Source organism: Cervus canadensis, chromosome 18 (genome assembly GCF_019320065.1).
Source record: "Cervus canadensis isolate Bull #8, Minnesota chromosome 18, ASM1932006v1, whole genome shotgun sequence".
In the NCBI taxonomy this organism is placed as follows: domain Eukaryota; kingdom Metazoa; phylum Chordata; class Mammalia; order Artiodactyla; family Cervidae; genus Cervus; species Cervus canadensis.
In genome coordinates this window covers 40632413-40653435 of record NC_057403.1, presented here as the reverse complement: position 1 = coordinate 40653435, position 21023 = coordinate 40632413, and the positions used below count along the sequence as shown (strand labels likewise).

The 21023-nt window shown below is 51.5% G+C and overlaps 1 protein-coding gene across 5 annotated transcripts in view; it reads left to right on the top strand.

The window, feature by feature from the left end:
• The first annotated feature begins 19445 nt into the window (after nt 1–19445).
• The window catches only part of NLRC5 (NLR family CARD domain containing 5), an 85891-nt gene continuing 84313 nt past the window's right edge, over nt 19446–21023 (top strand). For all 5 annotated transcript variants that reach the window (XM_043436649.1, XM_043436648.1, XM_043436647.1 and 2 more), the window contains exon 1: nt 19446–19545. The gene's annotated coding sequence lies outside the window, so the exon portion shown is untranslated. The remainder of the gene's footprint in view (nt 19546–21023) is intronic.

The window sequence follows — 21023 nt, the reverse complement described above, 5'->3', positions numbered from 1 at the left end:
ATTTGTGCCTATCAAGCAAAAGCCAATATTTAGGGGTCCTTATAGGGTCCACCACCTTTATCTCCTTGGCTGCAAAGGGCAACAATCATCCCTGCCCCATTTGACAGAGGAGGAAACTGAGGTTCAGAGAGAGCCAGTGACCAATCCATGGTGACACCGCGAGTGAGTCAGGGGCCAGCTAGACCCCCTCTCTGCCTCCCCATGTGTGCTCCCACCCCACCCCCACTCAGGGCTTGGGAACTTGTAAAAGCCCTGTGAACAGAATACAGGCCTTACTGTTTAAGTCCTGCCTCCCATGCCCATCTGTTTGAACATCTAGGAAATGTCATTGTACCTCTCTGAGCTCAGTTCCCTTGCCTATAAAATGGAGATATTTGATAGTTCCTTACAGGTTTATCGTAAGAACTGAATAATATAAAGCATGTAAAGACCTCAGCAGTCGGAAAGCTCCCCTGGAGAAGGGAATGGCAAACCACTCCAGCATCCTTACCTGGAGAATTCCATGGACAGAGGAGCCTGGTGGGTTACAGTCCATGGGGTCGCAAAGAGTCAGACACGACTGAGCCACAAACACTATAGGCTCATCCTAAGAACTGAATAATATAAAGTATGTAAAGACCTCAGCACAGCAGCTGGCTTTTCTATTCTCTTCAACAAGCATCTGTTGCAGGCCGACTATGTGCCGAGGGCCTACTATGTGAAGATCCAGTGCAGCCACAGTCCTCGCCCAGGGAGCTCACAGCCTAGCAGATCCGTAATAAGAGCTCGGTATATGCGGATGTTATTATCCAGCACGTAGTCACCTCTCCTCCTGGTTCTGCGAAGTGGGGGTGAGACCCCTGTACCCGTGTCTCCCCTGGAGGCTATCTCTCAGTGGAATGTGGAACTGTGAGAGGAATGGCCAGCATCTTGTTCGCCACCCTCTGTGTCCCTGCCGGGGGTCACATTGGTGACCAGATGCTCAGCACATATTTGTGGGATGAATGTGCAGAGGAAAAAAGACTTGGTAGAAGAAAGCCCATCCCCCCAACACAAGCACTGAGATTGCTCTAGGATGGGGGGATGAACAAGTGATGTGATCTCCTTTTCTGTGACTTGTGACTATTCAGATACCCATTTTATGTTTTTTATATGTATTTATTTATTTGGCTGCACTGGATCTTAGTTGTGGCATTCAGGGTCTTCGACCTTTGATCTTCTTTGCAGCATGCAGGATCTTTAGTTGTGCCACATGAACTCTTAGCTGAGGCATGTGGGATCTAGTTCCCTGACCAAAGGTTGAACATAGGCCCCCCTGCATTGGGAGCATAGAGTCTTAGCCCCTGGACCACCAGGGAAGTCCCTATATTTATAAAATTAATATGATTAATATTGAAAAGTTGAATGGCACAAGAGCTCATCCATGCTGAATGCTGTTATGTGTCCAGTGACAGGTGCAGGTGAGAATTCAGAAGCGGAGGGGCTGGCAAGGACGAGGTGCCCGAGGAAGGCGTCCTATAGAGGGTGGTCATGGAGACTGAGACGTGGGCGCTAGGGGCCACGACTGTTGTCAGCCTGGCTCCTGTTACCATCTGAGGATGTGCGGCTAAGTCCAGTGGGGCAGAATGCCCTTCTCTCAGTGCCTCCCAGACCTCCTGTCCCCGCTGGACCTAGACACCCCAGACTTTCTGAGCTGCAACTGTGAGGTGCCAGGTGGGTGCCAGCACCTCCCTCCATGTGTTCACGGGTCCATAGAGCTCCTGGCAGTGGGGGCTGGTGGGGCTAGGACATTGGGTGTGCTGCCAGGCCTGGGTGTGGCAGGTATTCATTCAAAACATTCAGACTTCTTCTCTTCCTATCTCTTAATCTAAGGCCATGGGAACCCAACTGGCAGGAGTGGTCCAGACACCCCCAAAACTCTGATTCCAGGCTAGTCTAATGGCAGAGGGAACTTGGAGGGTGCCAGCAAGGGGATGGGGGTGCACTCCAGGACAGCCCCTGCCCCAGAGACAGGCTGTCGGCGATGGAGGAGGTTTGGGAATCTCCACAGAGGGCAGGTCAGCGCGGGTGAAGCAAGAGCCCGGGGTGGGGAGGCCCTCTCACTGACTGCTGTGTGGCCTTGAGCCGCTCGCCTCCCATCTCTGGGCCTCAGCTTCTTGCAGAATTCAATAAGGGAGGCTAAATACAGTGGTCTCTAAAGCAGAATACCAAAGTGTGAGACAGTACCTCTGGGGGGATGCAAGATAAGGCCGTCAGATACACAGATACAGCATTAAATACCCTATATCCCAAATCACAGGCTTTCCTGGTGGCTCAGATGGTAAAGAATCCTCCTGTCAATGCAGGAAACTCGGTTTCAATCATCCCTGGGTCAGGAAGATCCCCTGGAGAAGGAAATGGCAACCCACTCCAGTAATTTTGCCTGGGAAGTCCCATGGACAGAGGAGCCTGGCGGGCTACAGCCCATGAGGTCGGGAAGAGTCAGACACTACTTAGCGACTAAACAACACATTCCAACTACAGTGAGGAAAAAGGTCAGTGCTGTAGTATCTTGAAAACCCACGAAGCTGTCTCACTTTTTCAACTGTTTTAATTTACATCCAACAGCATGCTTCAAAGTTAGGGTCATTGTCAAGCAAGAGTATCTGGCAAGAATTAAATATCTTTATTGTCATTATATGTTGACCTCTTTGCAAATGAGAGATAAAGTTTATTTTTAGATACATTTATTTAAGTAAAAAAGAATGGCGTTTTTAAAAAAAGTATTAAGCAATTATCCTTGGACTGCAAGGAGATCAAACCAGTCAATCCTAAAGGAAATCAACCCTGAATATTCATTGGAAGGATTGGTGCTGAAGCTGAAGCTCCTATACTTTGGTCACCTGATGCAAAAAGCCAGCTCATTGGAAAAGACCCTGATGCTGGGAAAGTTTAAAGGCAGAAGGAGAAGGGGACAACAGAGGATGAGATGGTTGGATGGCATCCCTGACTCAATGGGCATGAGTTTGAGTAAACTCAGGGAGATGGTGAAGGACAGGGAAGTCTGGTGTGCTGCAAAGGGTGTCCATGGGGTTGCAAAGAGTCGGACGTGGCTTAGTGAGAGAACAGCCACAGCAGTTATCCAGGTACAAAGGAGATGGCAAGCATAGTGCAGATGGGGAAATGAGCAGAAGGTGGGGACTCTGGTTGGAGGTCCGGCTCTGAATCTGAGAGGAGGCTAGCGGGGGCTGCTGCGATCGGTCAAGAGGCTTGGCCGCGGAAGTGCGTCACGTCCCATGGGAGTTGTGTGGACACCTGCTCCAGGAGGGTCTGCCTGCTCCTGCCTCCCTCCTGCCCCCAGCTCTGCTGTGCCCGTGCCTGCCCCAAAGGCACTTTGTAGGTAGGCATCATGTGCCGAGTTAGCCAGCCTGCTTTCTTGGAATGTAAATACCACTCCCATTGCTCTGTGCTTGCATCTGCCTGTCCACCCATCTGTCTGTCCACCCAGGGCTCCTCTGGGGGGCAGCCACTGAGAAGGAGACTCCCAGCTCTGAGGCAGGGGCTGCCACACTGTAGCCCAGAGAGAGGACAGCCCTCTTTCTCCTGACCTCACTTTCAAGTCAAGCTGTTTGGTGAGAAGGTCCCCTAGGGGCTGTAAACAGCCAGATGTGGGAGTTTGTGTTTGCCCAGAACCCAGGGTTTTTCTGGGCTTCCAGTGAAGTTCGGAGCAGGGCCAAGTGGAGGGTCAGGTTAGAGGGTGAAGGTAAGGAGGTCAGTGGGTATTTGGTAGGATCAGGGGTTGGCATGTGCCCAAGGTGGAGAGGCTCTGTCACTGATTGCTGTGTGACCTTGGTCAGCTCCGCTACCTTCTCTGGGCCTCAATGTCTTGCTCAAAACAATAAAGGCATAGGGAGGCCAAATGCAACGATCTCTAAAGTTTGCATCCCATGACTATAGATTCAGTTTGAACTTTGGGCAGGGAGTGTCCCAGCAGAAGGACAGGTGAGGCTGGACTTAGTGTGTGGTTGATTCAGAGGCTGCAATTTGACTAGGATCATGGGGTTCCAGTGTGTTGGGATCCTGAATCTACGGTATGACCAGGATCTCTGGCCAGGGTCAGAGGTCAGGGCTCTCTCTATGTGCCCTGAGCATAGTCATCTAACTTAGGCCAGAGTGAGGCCCAGTCTAAACCCTCATCCCAGAGAGGTTGAGCCATGGCCAAGGACCCCCTATAACCCCTCTCCACTGCCCTCCCTTCTCATGAACGAGGAGACCACCAAGGGGATCCAGACAGCCTCCAGCAAGCCAGCTACCCAGATATCAAGGGCAAAGGGCCGTGACGATCCTTGGCCAAGTCAAGTAAGGCCTGCACGAGTGAGTCAGACCTGGGGTGTGCACAATTGTGGATTGGTGGGGTGAAGCTTGAGACTTGCCCCCAGCCCCCAGAGAGGAAGGGCAGTCAGGAGAACTCAGGCTTTCCCACCCGACTTGGGGGCAGAAGCCTGGTATTGTAACCCCCTACCCCCACCTAGCTTCTTCAACCTATTCACCACCCGCTCCCCCCAAGTACTCCTAATGGGGATTTACTGGAGTGTATTGATCGCTCCAACAGGCCCAATAAGATTCAGACCTTAGAAAGGCCCTTTCTCTCGCCTACAGACGGGGTCTTTCGGGGCTAGCAGGAGGCAGGGTTGTGAGATCTCTTGGCAAAACGAGTCTCCTAGATTTACTTGGGCTGAGGGTGCGCTATGGGCCAGGCACCTTTACAAACAATGCCTCCTTTTATCTTCAGCACATCCCACTGCTGGCCCTGCTTACTGAATAAGGAAACAGGAGCTCAGGGAGGCTAAGCAGCTTGGAGGTCACACAGCAAGGCTGGCAGTGGTAGGTTTAGATTCTAACCCAGGTCTGAGCACTAGACTTGGCCCCTGGAACATAATACATCCACCTTCTGGGCCCCTCAGGCTACACGGGGGCTTGGGTCCACATCTGTGTGTATGAAGCCTTAAGGATGGGGAAGACACTGTTCTGAGGCCTTAACTTTGTCCTAAAACTAACCCCTCCCCTCTCATGCCAAAAACGGACTCAACAAAGCTGGATCCGGAAAACCAGCACCTGGATAACCAGGTGCGGGGATCGGTGTGATCGTTTTACCACCACTAGGGGGCGCCGGCGGTGCTGAATGCCGCTGTGTCTTTTGTGAGGAAAGCACCTGCCACCAGCAGTTGGAGAGTGGGTGTCCCAGACCTAGAGGTGGCGGGCGGGGGCATCCAGCGGGGCTGCCCCGGCCCCTCATTCTCTGTGCGACCTCGGGCTTCAGTTTCCCTTCTGCAAAAGGAGGATGGAGGCATCCTAGACCTGCAGCCCAAAGGGTGAGAGCTGGCAAAGTTGCCCACCGAAGTTAAGAGATATTACCCTGAATAAATCACCAGCACTTCAATAAGGCCGGACCTCCATAGAATAAATTTCTTTAATATGTAACTTAGCCAAAGTAAACATGGGTGGAGCAGAATTACATGTAATTAACCCTGATTGATATTAGGTGAAGCTGGACTCAGCTCCAGGAGGACAGGACGGGGCTTTGCCCACTGCATCCCTGAGCAGCACAGGATGGCAAAGAGTGCAGAGGTGACAAAAACACCCACTGGGTTTCAGGCCCCATGACACCCTTCCTTTTTTCTCTTTGTTCTCCCAGCATCCAGAGCAGCCACCTGCCCATCGCCAGCAGCCAGGTAGAGCTGGTGGCAGACAAGTCCACGGGTGTCTCCATTCAGAACACATCTGTGATCTTCAAGGGGCCCTGAGGTGCCGGGGGTAAGTGCTCCCACATAGCTGACCACAGCTCCCTGGCCCTCTCTGGTCTGAGGGCAGAATGAAGGTCCCTGGCTCTTTGTATGCTGAGTTAATCAGTCTATAGATTTTGAAGTCGACTCCTCTGTTGACCAACACCCAACTGAATATGTGTCGTACTCCCTCTGGGAAGGCAGCGAGGCTGGACTCCATGGCCGCTGCGTGGCTTTGACATTTAGCGATTGGTTATGGTCAGGCTATGGCAAGTGGCTTCCCCTCAGGGCTGCAGCCCGACAGGCTGTGTGACCTTGGGCACTTCACTTCACCTCTCTGAGTCTCAGTTTTCCCACATGTAAGATGAGAGTGATAATAGCAACTGGCCCATATGGTGGTTGTGAGATTTGAGTGGAAAAACTGTGTGTAAAAATCTTAAGATTATACTCGGCCCAGCTGGTCCTTATTATTACTACTGCTGTGACCAGCCTGGTACCCCCCCAGAATGAGCATACTGTCAAGTATTTTTCAAGCAGTAATAAACATCGAGTGAAAGCTAAGAAGGAAGAAAGTGGTTTGGAGATCTAGGACTCCTCCACCTTTCCTAGGGTCACTTCCCTTCCTTCCCATGCAGCCTTGGGTTAAGGGGGCTGGATCTCCCACAAAGCCTTCAAGATTGAAGGCGGGAGGAGAAGGGGATGACAGAGGATGAGATGGTTGGACAGCATCACCGACTCAATAGACATGAGTCTGAGTAAACTCCAGGAGTTGGTGATAGACAGGGAGGCCTGGTGTGCTGCAGTCCATGGGGTTGCAAAGAGTTGGACACGACTGAGCAACTGAACTGAACTGAACCCACAAGGCTGTGCAGTGAAGAAAAAACTACTTAGGACTGTTTCTCATCTGCCCAACAGCGACATCACTAGGCCATTGAGAGGAACTCAGGATCTGGGTCCGGTGGCTCAGTGGTAAAGAACCCACCTGCCAATGCAGGAGCTGCAAGAGACGCAGTTATGATCCCTGGGTTGGCAAGATCTCCTGGAGTAGGAAATGACAACTTGCTCCAGTGTTCTCACCTGGAAAATTCCAAGGACAAGCTACAGTCCACGGGGTCACAGAGAGTCTGACGCAACTGAGCAACTGAGCACCAAGAAAGGAGAAGAAGGTGATCTGAGAGGTAGGAGCACTACTGTCCCAATCCTAATACAAATACAAGTCAGTGTTTGCAGAACTTGCTACTAACCAGCTACTTGACTTAGATTAACTGTGGAATCCTCACAATCACCCAGCAAAGAAGGTACTGCCAACACCCCCATTTTATGGCTGAAGGAACTAAAATTCAAGGAGTCAAGGGGGACTCCCCCACCCTGAGCTGAAAAGCAGAAGAGCATAATTTGAGCCTGAACCATCTAAATATTCCAAGTCCCTGTTCCTACTGCATCACAACTGCTCCCACACGGAGTCTCTATGGTTGGCTGGCAGAGCGGGTGGTGGCCAGGCTGAGGGCTCTGCCTGGCTCATTGGACCCTGGCACATAGTAGGTGCTCAGTGAAACAGAAGCAATAAAAAATATTCATATCACATCTTCTTCATCCATTCAACAGTCGATTGGCAGTTAAGCTGCTTCCATATCTTGGCTATTGCAAATAATGCCACAGTGAATATGGGGGTGCATATTTTTTTGAATTAGTGGTTTTGTTTTCTTTGGAAAAAATACCCAGAGATGGAATTGCTGGGTTATATGGTAGTTCTACTTTTAACTTTAGAGGAATCTCCCTACTGTTTTCCATAGTGGAGAAGGGGACAACAGAGGATAGGGTGGTTGGATGGCATCACTGACTCGATGGACATGAGTTTGAACAAGCTCCAGGAGTCAGTGACAGACAGGGAAGCCTGGCGTGCATGGGGTCGCAAAGAGTCGGACACTACTAGCCGTTGGACTGAACTGAATTACATCAATTTACATTCCCACCACACTGCGCAAGGGTTCTCTTTTCTCCACATCCTCTTGAGTTCATTTCCAAATTTTCACTTTTCAACTCTATCCATCCTTGCCTTCCCCTGTGGAGTCCTATGATTTCATGTGGTGCTATTTCTTTAATCATTGAAAAATTAGTTCCTGTGTAGTGTCTTCCAGGTTGCTCTATTATATCAGAGCCTTGGGGTGCTAATCCTCTTACTAATTGTGTTTGCTAGCTCTCTCTCGGGGTGAATGGTTTCCTTTGTTTGTAATATTTATTTTCTTAGAAGCTCACCTTTAGTGGAATTTGGTTTTTCTGTGGACAGACTCTGCTCCCTGAATCACCTACATTTCCTTGGAGAATAATTTTGCACTTTGACCTGCCAGGGACCCCCAAGGTTACATCATTCATTCATTCCTGTCTTTGTAGGTCCATTTCTCAGCTCAGCAAGTCCTGCACCACGCTAGCAATATAAATGCATACACGCTTCAGAAAGGCATGTGCATGGGCTCAGGTTCTCAATTTATACCCTCTCAGACCCACCCTGAAACTTCTGTAGCTTGCTTGGTGGGTGAAGTCATTTGGTCTCCATTTCACCAATAGGAGGTATTTTCACTCCCCATCTTGTCTCACTTCTCTCCCTCAGACAGTGTTAAAACCCCAACCCAGTTGGGTCTCAACCCACAACCTGATGCTCATCTCTTTGGGTCATCTTAATTACAGCTTTAGCTCTCATTTCCCTCTTCATCTGTAGTATCTGGGATTGTCCCTTTCTTTTGTTTGAACTCAGCTGTGTATTAAATAAAACCTTTTGTTGCAAGGTACCTATTGGTTTGGGACTTCCCTGGTGGTCCCGTGGTTAAGACTTCACCTTCCAGTGCAGAGCACAGGTTCCATCCCCGGTCGGTTTTATTTAATACACAGCTGAGCTCAAACAAAAGAAAGGGATAATCACAGATACTAAAGATAAAGAGGTCAGGGAACTAAGATCCCACATTCCTCATGGCAAAAACAAAAACAAAAAACCACCATATAAAACAGAAGCAATATTGTAACAAATTCAATTGTTGTTTAGTCACTAAGTCACTCTTTGCAACCCCATGGACTGTAGTCCACCAGACTCCTCTGTCCATGGGATTCTCCAGGCAAGAATACTGGAGTGTGTTGCCTTGCCCTCCTCCAGGGGATCTTCCCTACCCAGGGATCAAACCAGTGTCTCCTGCATTGGCAAGCTAGTTCTTTACCGCTGTGCCTCCATGGAAGCCTGACAAATTCAATAGAGACTTTATGTGCTATGCTTAGTCACTCAGTCATGTCCAACTCTTTGCGACTCCATGGATTGTAGCCTGCCAGGCTCCTCTGTCCATGGGATTCTCTAGGCAAGAATCCTGGAGTGGGTTGCCATGCCCTCCTCCAGGGGATCTTCCCAACTCAGGGATCGAACCTGCGTCTCCTGCACGGCAGGTGGATTCTTTACTGTCTGAGCCACTTAAAAAAAAAAAGTACCTATTGGTTCAATTTTTTTGATGGGGAGAGATCTCCCTGAGCCCAGTCCAACAGTCTGCAGATCACAGGTCCTGCCCACCTGCCCAGGTCACCTCGGGCCACACATCCCAGTCCCTGGCCACCTACCCATCCCATGCATTGGCCCTATTCCCACCACAGGGCTTTTGCACATGCTGTTCCCCCTGTCCAGAAGTCCTCCCCCTCTTCCTTGCTCCATCTGATTTTCCTTATCCTCAGGGAAGGCCTCCCCACACCCTAACTAGGTGAGGTTTTCTCTCCAAGAGTCCTGAACTAGAGCCTGGTGCATCTGTTGTTTAAGACACTCCTCGGGGGCCATTTTACATTTAGGTCTGGGATTATCTGAGAAACCCTGAGCCTCCTGAAGGTAGAGACCAAGTGTATTGAGCTCTTCACTGTCCCCTGCCTCTTCTCCCAGGAATGAAGCGTGGTCACCATGTCATGAATATTGTTACACAAAAGCAGTGGCAGCATCTTTTGGAGAGTAACCATGTGCAATTCCTTCTCTTTATGTGGATTTCCTCATTTAATCCTTGCCACAACCCTTGGAGGGAGCTACTATTATCATCCCCATTTTACAGATGAAGCAGGTGAGGCCCAGGAGGACTTTTCCCACACTGAGAGGTGGACAAGGCAAGGGATTGCTTCCCTATCACACAGGCAAGAGAACCAAGGGCCAAGGAGAGTGAGAGGGTGCCCACGTCACTGGCAAGTTAGCCGTGGGGTGATCTGGGCCCCAGGCATTGCACCAGCTGCTTCCTTTTTTCTCAGCCTGGGAACCCTGGGTCAGCTTCGGCCCTTCCGTCTCCAGAGGCAGATGACCACAGCGGTTCTGATGGGCCCCCATCTGGACCATGGGACCCCTTCTGTGTCTCCCACTGCTTTCCCACAGCATCCTCGTCAACCAGGCCTAGGTAACTGTCTTCAGCCTCAAGATGCTCAAGCTCTCCTATGAGAACAAGAGTATCATGGTTCCACCATGATTGTGTAAGTCCCCTCCCGACACCCAGGCAGGCAACTTTTTGTGGCTTTCACTTCAGAAGAGTTGGGGTGGGTAGACACAGAGGGAGGCGGGGAGGCTGGAGGATGGAAATTCCACCCACACAGATGGGCCTCTGAAGCCTCCAAGTTCTTCTCACGGCCCCTGCTGTGACTGGTTGGGTTTCTAAAACATGACTATCCTCTTGATCATCAAAATCATACAAGTTATGGATGGGGTACCCCTGGTGGTGGGGGGGAGTTGACAGCTTTAGTAATATTAGATTTCTTAAGCTGAGTGGTAGGACAGGGGTGTCTGTAACACAGGTCCCCCAAACCACTGCCCGTCTCTATTAGGGCCACATGACTTTCCAAATCCAGAATTCTGTGGATTTTAGAAGGTAGTACAGGGTGTGTGCACACTAGATACATTACAGGACACGCCCATGGGATCCCAGTGGCACCCTACAGTCAAGTCCACTGATATTTCTCTGCATATGAATGATCACATGAAGCAAGATAAGTACTGTATTAATATTATAAACAGCCTTCCATCCAAACGGTCACGTTTGCTGACAAAATGTAAGAAATCTTGCAGCCTTCAGAGCTTGTTTGATTTTGTCTTGTAAATGGGATTGACTGTCTTAGTTGCGGCGTGTGAGATCTTTGATCTTCATTGCAGCGTGAAGGAGCTTTTAGTTGCAGCATGCGCTATCTAGTGCCCTGACCAGGGATTGAACCCAGGCCCTCTCCATTGGGAGCACAGAGTCTTAGCCACTGGACCACCAGGGAAGCCCCTTCAGTATCTCTTCATGTGTGAAAATGACAGCCAACTGTAACGCAGGCATATGGTGGAAAATAGAGAAAAGTATAAAGATAAAACTCACCATGCTCATTCACGGACATCACCCATTTGTCATAACTAAGAGATCAATGTGGGTTTGTTGCTATTAACCACACTCCAGACTTTGAATTTCACAAGTTATTTCACTGACATACTTTTTCTGTCCCAGGACCCAATCCAGGTTAGCACATTGCCTTTAGGTTTTTAAAAAAAAAAATTTTTTTTTAATTTATATTATTTACTTTCTTTTTATCTGAAAAGTTCAGAGTCCTCTAACAACCAGCTGTAAACCCCATCTCCCAGAATGCCCCTCTTCTCTCCTCCTCCCCTGACTTTTCTCAGAGTCCCCTCTTATTTCTGGCTCCTGAGGACTTCCCTTCTTGCATTTGAGTCTGACTATGGACATCATGCTTTTTAGGAATCTGTTAACTGAGACTTGGGTGTGCTGGAGTGCTTCCAGAAGTCAGTTTGAAGCAGCTCTTCAGGGGCAGGGAGAGTGCCAAGCAGATGTGTCCTGGCCAGGGCAGAGCAGTGCTAGGATCGGGGCGGGGGGCCGCAGGGGGAGGAATCCCAGGGTGGCTGAGGCAGGGGTTGTTTTCTGGGAGGTGGGTAAAGGAGTTGCAGATCAGACCAGGAGTTAGGTCAAGATCATGTCAAGGAGACTTAAAGGCCAGAAGAAAGGAGTAGAAGCACATAGAAGGCGTGGGGTGTGGAAGGACATTCCTGGGTTGCCGCTGGTGCAGAATGGCTGGATTGGGGAGACGTCAGCCTGAACCTTTGTTAAAATGGCAAGAGAGGAATGGCCCTCAAGGGTCCTTCATTGCACACACGGAGCTCCAGAGGCTGAGAACCAGGACACTTGTTCAAGGTCATATGTCACATTCATATCAGACTCCATAGTGTCTGTGGCCCCCAGCATTTTTATGTATGGATGGATGGGTTTCCAACAATAGCTGTTTCGTTCTTACTCTGGGCCAGGCCCACATAGTTCCTGACTTCATGAGTCATGTAGATTAGAGGACATGGGCAGTGATAGATAATAACTAACTAGCCAAACAAAAGACTATGTAGCCACTCATTGTGCCTGGAGCTATGAATTAAAGACAGGTGGTCAGAGAAGAGGCTTATACAACTCACAACCCCAAATTAAGAGGCCATTTGAAAGTTATCCAGTGCTATGGGTCTCAGACTTTGGCCTGCCTCAGAATCACCTGCAGGGGGTGGTTAAGACAGATTCCTGGGCTCATTCTCAGCTTCTAACTTGGTGGGCCTAGGGTGGAGCCTAGGGTCTGAATCTCTAACAAGTTCTCTCCCAGGTGGTGCTAATGTAGCTGGTTGGGGGCGGGGAGGGGGGGCGGGCACACTTGGTCCCCAGAGTGTAAAAATGCAGTTAACTCCAACTGCCAGCAGATGACGTATCACTTGGCTTTGCTGATGGTTTCATTTCGGAGGTGGAGGAAGTGAGCCATGTGGGGAAGTCCTGGTACCCGTCCAAACCTGAAAGAAGCTGTTGAGAATGTGGATAAGTGAGACTCCAGGAGAGGAAGAGCCATGTGATTCCCCCAGCTGCAGGTTCTAGGGAACTCCCTTCAGTTTTCAGATGACTGATGCTAGGCTGACCCCAAGAGTCCAGGGGACCACTGCTCCCCACACCTCTCCCATCACTCAGCATGGAGATTCAAGGGTCCTGGGCTTGGGGGTCGCTGCCTATTCTGAGGAGAGCCCCTGCTCACAGTGGACCTGGTTTCTTGCCCCCACTCCCACTGCCCCAGAGATATATCTATTGGACTGCCATCTGCAGGCCTTCGAGCCTTGTAGTTGCCCAGCCTTGAGACCAAAGAAGAGCCAGGAAACAGCAACAGAGACATCAACAGTTTATTAGACAGGAGATCTTAAACAGGAGCTCCTGGAGCAACTGGTTATGGTAGACAGACCGTGGCAGCGGGGAAGAAGGAGGCTACCATTTATAGAATAACTGACATCATGTGGGCTGATCATTTACCAGGAAAACTAGCAGCTAGGGCGTGTCCCTCACCACCCTTCAGGTTAAGGACCACGACCATCTGAACCACTGCGAGGGCAGGTGTTTCCCTTTAATAAACTAGCAGGTGGAGCCGTTCTGACCTCAGGATTAGAACAGTCAATCCCTAGCTGGAGGCCCCAGGGCAAAGGTATCCCTGTGAGAGGGGTGTAGGTAAAGCAGAGAGTAGTCGAGCAGGGGGTGTACAAAGAGCAAGTGAGCTTGTACAGTCGCCTGACCAGACACCATCCCTACCATCCACGCCTCCTACTCCAGGAAGGAGATTTTCTTAAACCTCTTGGATTCTGCAGTGGAGTGAGTGGTTGACTCAGCAAATCCCACCCTGGCCCCTCTGAGGTCAAGCACAGAATATTGGTGGGGAAATGCTGTTCCTTCCCTCCAGGACTTATGACCTGACTTCTGGCAAGGGAGAAGACTCCAGAATCGTGATTGGGAGGAAGAGGCACCATGAACGATGGAAGCAGGGGTGAGGGGAGGTGGGGGTTGGGAGGGCATAAACCGGAAGGGCCTGCCCGGGCAAAGGCCTAGCAGCGGGGATGGCAAAGCCCATGAGAGTGCTCACAAAGTCTCTCTGCGGAGTGCCCTAAATATAGACGGAAGCACTTGGAATAATTCCTAGAGTTTCTTTTCTGGGGGATGGGAGCACAATAGAGAGCCAAATTCGCATCTCTCTCTTTTTTTTAAGCATACTTTTTAAAATCATTGTGATTTTAAAAATAATTTTTATTTATTTTTGGCCGTGCTGGGTCTTCGTTGCTATGCTGGCTTTTCTCTAGCTGCGGTGCGTGGGCTTCTCATGGCGGTAGTTTCTCCTGCTGTGGCTCCCGGGCTCCAGAACACAGGCGCCATGGTGGTGGCACGCGGGCTTCGTTGCCCCGAGACATATGGGATCTTCCCGAATCTTGGATGGAACCCGTGTCTCCTGCGTTGGCAGGTGAATTCTTTACCACTGAGCAACCAGGAAAGCTCTGCAGGATTAAACTGACCTTTTCCCACATTGACCAAGGTAGGTGGTCTTGGCAGACCTGGAGAAATAAGCCCCATAGTATCTCATGTCTTTAAAAAAAAAAAAAAACCAGAGGAACCTGCTGTCTGTCTGCAACGGGACCAGATGAACCTTCCCTAATCTCACGACCCTTCTGCCTGTGTGTCTGTTGGGAAGACAGTGAGATTGGAGAAATGGGATCCTGGTGATGTCAATTAAGGGGGTGGAGGGGGCAGGAGAGCTCCCTGGGCCTTGGATCCCCTCTGTGGATGGGATGATAGTCACAGCACACACACACCCCGCCACCCCGCCCCAGGCCCTAGGAGGGACCACTTGGGAGATGTACCACTCGGGGGGTGGGGGACAGGAAGAGAGGATGGGTTAGGATGTAGTTTTTCACGGACATGTGGATGAATGCCCTGCAGGCCATGGGGCCGTCTGCCCCGAGGGTCACTCTGTGCCTGGGGAGGTTCACCGTGGGCCTGTGATCTGCGGAGCCGTGTTGAGTCTGCCCAGAACTTCCTGTGGATGAGCATCACCACAATGAGTGGCCTTTGAGGTCATGTCTCCAACATGTGGTCTGGAGGAGGGTTTGGAGACATGTGCCTGAGAGCGAGGCTTTCGCTCACCTCCTAGGCTCTTCCCAGGCAGAGCCACAGGTGCCCCTGACTCTCAGTCATCGAAGTTTAGTGGTCCTGGCACTCTGAAGGTGCCATTCCCCGCGGGTGGCAATGCACACCCACAGCCCGGCCAGAGCACGGATCCTGGCTCCTGGTTTGGTGGAGAATATTGTCTCTGTCACCCCACAGATGGCTCAACCCATCTTTTTTCTTTTTTTTTTTTTTGGTTGCGCTGGATCTTCGCTGCCGTGTGCCAGCTCTCTCTAGTTGCAGTGAGCTGGGGCTGCTCTCCAGTTGCGGTGCTCAGGCTTCTCACCATGGTGGCCTCTCTTGTGGAGGGGGCTCTAGAGTGCTGGCTCAGCAGCTGTGGCACTCAGGCTTTAGCTGCCCACGGCATGTGGGATCTTCCTGGACCAGCGATCGAACCTGTGTCCCCTGCATTGGCAGGCAGATTCTTATCCACTGGACCACCAAGGAAGTCCACACAGGTCTTGTAATGGCACTCCAAGAGGCAGCAAGAGCCCTGGGCTGGGAGGCTGAGGCTTGGTTCCTGGGCCTCATTTTCCCTTCCTGTAAAATGAGAGTGTTAGACCTAATGATCCCCAAGTTCCCTTTTGATGCTGACCTTGTAAGATATTTGTCCACATGGCGTGACTCTAATGGCGGAATCTCAGGCGCCGTGACTGGGGTGGGCAGGAGGTATTTTGGAGAAGGCCCTGCCTGGCGCTTTCTGCTGCCTTCCCCACAGGACAGGTTGAGCTGGCCCTGCAGTCTTTTTGAATATCTGCCTGTGCACACAGCTTTGGTAGGAAGGGAGCGGGAGCTAGAATTACCCTGCCTGGGTTTCCCAGCCTCCTCACTGGGAGGTCAGCAGAGAGCATCTCTCAGACAATCTCTCTTCCCTCCCCCTTGACCCCCTTCCCCAGCTACCAGCAGGAGTCCCATTTCCTGACCTGCTTCCTGCATGAGCTGTCACTCATTTTCTGTCCCCTGTGGTTCCAGTGTTGGGCAGGAGATACGGGACTGGGAGGGCCTCAGATTCAGACGATGGCAGGGAGGGTAAGGGGATGTCACCAAGGTCCAGTTTCTCATAGAAGAGGAGGTGGATGGAGCCTCTAAAAAGCAAACCAGACTTAAACATGGAAGAGAAACTCTGATGAGCGCCAGCCAGCCCAATTTATGATGCTCAAAGCATATGTCTTCTTCCCACCTCAGGCTAGAAGACAAGAGGTTTCTTTCTGCCATCTTAGTGTTGGGAGGTACCAGGCTCCCAAGAAGCTGTGTGAAGAAAATCCCTCACTGCCACATTGGCCAAATGGAATGGGGAAATGGCCAGGAAGACACTGGCATGTGCAAAGTCCCTGGGGTAGAAGGAAACAGGAAAGAGTCAAGAACCTGAAAGGAGGTTGATGTAGCAAAGAGGAGAAGGAGAGAGACAAGGTCTGGGTCCATACTGTGAATGTGCAGAGGGGGCCTGGCCTTTACTTTGATGAGCAGGAGAGATGGCCAGGGGGCAAGGGCCAGAGTGGAACTTGGCAGAGGGACACTACTTAGAGTTTGGGAAGATTTGAGGGGATGGCACCATCTTCTGAGCCAGGTTCTTTCCTCCTCTCTCCCCTCCAAATGCTCTCTTGGGCCTGTTTCTCTTCCTCCCTCCGGGGCCAAAGCGAGGTCTGACCCAGTAAGCTGACCAGAGTGCTCATTCAGGCTGGCAGGCAGGGCCCTGGCAGAGGAGTCAACGCGGCTTCACCAGTTCCCAAGTCCTGAGTCCAACATGGAAATTCCAGGCCTTGGGATGTAAGCCTTTGTGGGTAGTGACACCAGTTGGGAGACTCACTCTACCCAACACCCCCAAGGGGGTTGGGAAGGCCAGGCCCCCACATTGATGCCCCAAGGACAGTATGAGGATAACAGGGCAGCTCCTTCCCCAAAACAGAAACTTTCACCATCACAAGTGGCAGAGAGCTAGCTTGGAGTCCTGCCACTTGTGGACCACAGCCCACCCAGGACCCCACAAGGCCCTGGGACTCATTTCTACTCCAGAAAGGTGCAGCCCCTCAGCTTCCTTCCCCATCCCGGGAGAGCGACTCTGCACAAGAGATGCAGTTAGCATCTCATCACTGCAGTAAACAGGACATGTGGAGTCCCAGAGCTTGCCAGAACAGTGCCAACCTGCTGGACGCCTCTCCAAACTCCTGCCCCTTCTCTCCAAGCCCAGAGACTCAGACCTAGGCTTACATCAAAATACTGGGAAGTCCCCCAGCACAGCTGGGGGCATCTGCTGCTTCCTCCAGGGAGGAAACAAGGGCTGCCCAAGGCCAGGTCCTGTGGACGCACATCCTGCCACCTGGGCTTCTGACCCAGGAGAGGTTGGGCCCTTGTGTGGGACCAGCCTTGGGCAATGGGGAATGCAGGGGGAAGGCTCGGTCTTCAAATCTGTGTCCAAATACCAGTATCTTGAAATAGTAGTTTGGAGTCACTCTGCCTCGGTTTCCGCATCTGTTAAATGGGATGATAATAATACTTTCCACACAGTGGTCTGGTAAGGACTGAGTTAGTTTAGAGGGACTATCACATGGTGGCCAAGAGCAGGGGTTCTGGAGCTCCCCCACTTGGGTATAAATCCCAGCTTCTTTGCTGCTAGCTGTGTAATCTCAACATGTTACCTCTCCGTTTCCTCACCTGTAAAAATGGAGATAAAAAGGCTGCCATGAGGATGAAAGGAGCAAGCACAAGTACCTAGAGTAGGTACCAGATGCTCACAAATGTCAGGTATTGGTTTTACTCCATGGAAACGGTACTTGGCACACAAGGTAAATGGTACTTGCTCAGTAAATGTAGGCTCCATCCTCTGGTCCCCTTGACTGTTGCATCTTGTGTTTCCTACCCCCAAATTCAAACACACAAGATTCCCTTTGATCTCCCATCAGTAAAATTTTATTACCTTGTTCACACTCAAGTGTAAATGACTGATAGTCATTTAATTTACACCAGAGGAGCAGTCACACCTTCAGCCAAAGGAACGATGTGCTGATGGTGGATTCTCAGGCCACAGGCCGGGCTGAGGGTAGGGGGCACTTGGGAAGGTAGCTCTCCCAGAGTCCTTCAGTGATAACCTTATCAGCTGGCCAGGTACCTCAAGGGTAGAAAGGATATCAGGTCCAAGACCCAGCTCTGCTCCTAAGTGCTGTGTGACTTTCAGCAACTCACTTGACCTCTCTGAATCTCAGCTTCCTCATGTACTTAATAGGATTACTTTTCTGACTTTCTCGAGGGGCTGTTTGAAATTAAATGCACCTGAAAATGGTCTGCATTTGTCTTTCCAGATTGTGGTTATTTGTCCATGCGTCCGTCTGCTCTCCCCAGCCTTCACAGGGAGCAGGTGCTCTGTGAACACAAGCTATACTGAAGTGCACATCCCGATCTTGGGACATAACCCCTTCCATGCACCCAGTCACAGCCCACATGCACTTTCTCATCCATCTCGCACTATGCCCTGCAGTGACCTGGGGAAGCTGGGAATGCCCTGTTTAGCAGAAGAGGAAACTGAGGCCTGGGGAGGTCAGGGCATTTGCCTGAGGCCACATAGCTAGAAGTGGTGGAGCTGGGAATCGGCCACAACCACTTGACTGCAGAATCTCTGCCATCACATGATATCTGGTCATCAGAGCTGGTGCTGGAAGGACAGCAGCTTCCCTTCTCCCTTCTCCCAGGTTTGTGGGATTGGCAGAATGAGAGCAAACACACTAGGATGCCTCACTCGCTTCAGGCACAGGCTACATCAGCCTTAACTATAGGAAGTCAATTAGAGATCTCTAGGTGGAGGGATCATCACCCTGCAGACAGCAAACTTCAGGCTCAGAGAAGTCAAGGCATTTGGCCAGGAAGTTGAGGAGCAGGACTTGAACCCAAGGATGTCAGACACCGATGGTTGTGTTTGTGACCACTACCTGGCAGCATCCTCACCCCTCCACACCTGGCTTGAGAGACAGGGGGACAGAAGATCTGGGAGTAAGAGCTGCTTCATTGTGGGGATGCCAGGGTGAGGTGGGCAGATGGTCTTCCTACAGGCAGACCTGTCCAGGGAATGGACCCTCCACAGGAGGACAGGACCGTCTGTCCCCAGAGGAATGCAAAACACCAGGGAGGTTGTAGTCAATCCTGAAAGGGCAGTGGACCAGTGGCCATTCAGGACTGCTGCTGACCCCTCCTGGGGGCGCCTTCGCACCCTCTTACCGGTCCTCCAGTCCCCTTTGTCCCACCCACCCTCCCTCGTCTCTGCCTGTGACCCTTGTGTGAGTTGGGCAAGTTCCTTGACCTCTCTCCTAGATTCGTAGGTAGTGTTTAAGCACCCTCCAAGGATCAAGGATAATTGGTAAGACCAATTACGGTTGTTCTCTTCTCCCGTCCCTTCATCCTGGAGAGCACCGAGGGACAGGGGTCTGGACCCCTGGGGGCTGAGTCTCCTCCTCCTACACCACGAGCATCGCTTCCCACCCTGTCCCATCCCTCCTTATTCTCCAAGGAGGCAGGGAGAGCGGAACTCAGCCCGGGGTCTACCGGCGCACCCCGGGTGCGCCCACCCTCATCCCCGCGCCTCGGTTTCACATCCACGGAAGGGGCTTGCGCTCCCGCGCGTCCCTTGGTGCGGTCTCCGGGTGCCGTCCGCAGAGGCGGCGGAGCGCAGCAGGCACTGGGGTGGGTGTGGCGCCCCGCCCACCCCGCGCCCGGGCACCGAGAACCCACGTGATTTCCCGGCAGAGGCAGCCGGCTCCCAGAGCCCGCCGCCGGGCTGCTGCGCGCCTGCTTTCAGTTTCAAGCGGAGCGCAGCCAGGTCGGGAGCGCAGCCGGTGAGTACGCAGCGCTTCGCGGGGCGAGCGGCGCGGGGAGGTTGGGGTGCGAAGGCGGCGCGGCTGCTGGAGGACTCTGGAGCCCGGCGTTCCCACGGCCAGGTGGTGGCTGGCCAGGCAGATAGATGGTCAAGTATGGGAGGTCGGGCCGGCTGGACTGATGAACGGGTAAACAGCTTGGGGCGCCGGTGGGCAGGGCGGCTGAGCGCCTGCCGCCCTGGCGGAGTTTGGGGGACGAGTGGCGAGCCGCAGAGGAAAGCGAGTCCGGGTCACCCGGCTTGGGTTTCGGGACGCGGCTGCGCGCCTGCTCCCTCCCACTCCTCTCCACCTTCGCTGCGCTCCTGTCACCCCCTGGAGCTTCAACTTGTAATTGCCGGGTGAAGAATTCAGAAGTCCCGCTGCTCCTGGCGCGCAGTTCAGACTTTTTAGCCGAAAAAGCTTTTCGGGATAGACAATTCCAAACAGGTGCAGAAGTAGCCCTAGAATTTAGGTTGAGCTCTACGGATAATGCCTGTTTTGTTATGACCAAGCCCCGTGTAACCACCACGGTGGTTAGCTTCAACAAGCCAGCCCAGTTTCACCCCTGCCACATGTCATTTTGAAACAAATGGCAAACAGACATCACAGCACCTCAACCGAAAAATTTCACAACGTACTAAAAGACTTTTTAAACAGACGTAGCCCCCTCACCATCACTTTAAATTTTTTAACAGTAGTTCCTTCCTGTCAAATCTTCGCAGACTATTCTTGATGAATAGTTAACCTCAGAAGTAATAGGTGAATACACGGGTGGCTTTTTGTTTACATAGGTGCTGTTTCCTTACTTGCTTTTTGCGTTTTCAAGTCGTTTTCAGCTGTTTTCTCATGGAGGGGGCGGGAGGGGGACAAGATCTGGAGTTTGCTGGAATGGCCCTTCTGTGCCGTTTGCATCCATTTTAGAAGTTGGGGTTCTTATGTTTATTTTTTAAGAAGTTGGAGGTTCAGCAGACTTAAAGCAATTTGAAAACCAGTACTTCCCAGCCTCCCAGACCTGGGGATAGCAGAAGGTGGTATGTATCCAGAGCCAATACCTGGAGCCTCGTTTCTCCAGATTGCTTTTCTTTCTCTCTGAGAAGCTCTAAGCTCAGAAAAGCATGAGGTTCAGTCTCTTATCAGAGAACAGAAGGGGAGATAAAGCTGATGATTTCATGGTGCATGCAGGTTCCCCATCTAGGGTGCTTTTCTCAAAGCTTAATTGAAGATAGCACCCACTGGGCTGGTCATTGACTATGCCCACCTGCCTTGCCTGCAGAGCACAGCACCAGCTTGATTGGCACCTAGCATAGGAAGGAGACAAATCAGGGCTCTCAGCACCTTGAATTTGCTTGGTGGTGGTGGTGGTCAGTCGCTAAGTCATGTCCGACTCTTTATGACCCCACGGGCTGCAGCACACCAGGCTCCCCTGTCCTTCACTGTCTCCTGGAGTTTGCTCAAACTCA